This window comes from Nannospalax galili, unplaced genomic scaffold, assembly GCF_000622305.1.
Source record: "Nannospalax galili isolate Female #2095 unplaced genomic scaffold, S.galili_v1.0 scaffold550, whole genome shotgun sequence".
NCBI classification, from domain to species: domain Eukaryota; kingdom Metazoa; phylum Chordata; class Mammalia; order Rodentia; family Spalacidae; genus Nannospalax; species Nannospalax galili.
The window spans coordinates 2,552,349-2,553,649 of NW_008329138.1; the positions used below are offsets into that span (position 1 = coordinate 2,552,349).

General features: G+C 57.3%; 1 protein-coding gene across 4 annotated transcripts in view; it reads right to left on the reverse strand.

The window, feature by feature from the left end:
• Nucleotides 1–1,301, reverse strand: part of Epha7 (EPH receptor A7) — a 153,101-nt gene that overhangs the window by 150,715 nt on the left and 1,085 nt on the right. The window lies entirely within an intron of this gene.

Here is a 1,301-nt window from a genome sequence, read left to right on the forward strand (position 1 = left end):
CCGCGCCCGCCCGCCGAGCATCCATTAGGCTTGCAGACCTGTGCACTCCAGGGAGCCGGTGGCGCCCGGCTGCCACTGGAGTCTCGGAGAGGAGACGGGCTTTCGGGAAGGGTCTCCTCTGAGAGCGCGGCGGCGGCTGCACTCAGGCGGAGGCAAAGCAGCCGCTGCAATTAGCCTCGGAGCTTCGGAGCCGCTCCCAGCCCGTCGCCAGGAGCGGGCACCGAGCTCCGGGGAGAAAGTGCCTGAGGAAGAGGGGCAGGGGCCACTCCAGCCATGCCAAAGGCCCGCCCCTGCCGGGGGCGCTGCGGGCTTGGGTCCCGGTACCGCGACGCCACGGGCCACCTCCGGGCGGCGGCGCTCCCGCGATGCCAGCGCCTAATCGCCGCTGAGCGCCGGGAGCATCGCCACCGAGCAGTCGGGCGCGTTCCCCGCCACCTGCCTCTTAAACACCTCCTTGCATTTAACGAATTCGGGCTCCTAGCATCAGAACCCTCTTCACGTAGCACCCGGAGGAGCAGAGAGCGTGAGCGAGGCGAGCAGGCTGCAGGGTCCTCTCCCCCTAGTGATGCAGTTATTTATAGCTCAAAGTCCGGCCCGAGTCTGCCCGAGCTCACGCACGCCGCTGCACCGTGCGGGGCAAACTTTTCCTCAGATCCGGCTGTGCCGGAGGAGCCCTGATAAGGCGTCAGGGCCCGCTGTTTCTGATGGCCAGTGTCGGGAGAGCCGAACTGTGTATTTGGTGCATGCGTATGTGTCTCTAGCAGACCGTGATCCATCTGCAGACCAAGCCATCAGCTCAGAGGCGCGATTTACCCTGCATGGGTTCAACGTCCACACAGATTGCAGATGTGCCAAGTGGGGTCAGAAGGTCAGGGTGTTCGAAAGTAGGAGATGGCACTGGGTTGGGGGATGTTGAGTGAGTCAAAAAGAATGGGCGAAAAGAATAAAACGCAGCGCTAAATACTAAGTTTGAGGGATAGATGGAGCCAGGACGTATATGCCCCCTCCTTTTAGTAACAACGTGACCTAAATCTAACAGATCTCTTCTCTTCTACGCCTAAGAAGCAAGGAATTACTGCTATCCCGATTTTAAAGTATCGGGGAAAAAAATCAACGTTACACACGGAGCTGGTGAGATGGGATGCGGGTATTGTGACATGGCTGAGAAGCAAGACACTTCCTTTGACAGGATTTATTTTTCCCCAGCTCCAACTACAGGCACCGAAAGGTATTTTACCTTTTGTCAATGGTTCAAAGGAGACACAGGAAAAAAAAAAAAAAAAAAAAAAAAAAAAAAAAAA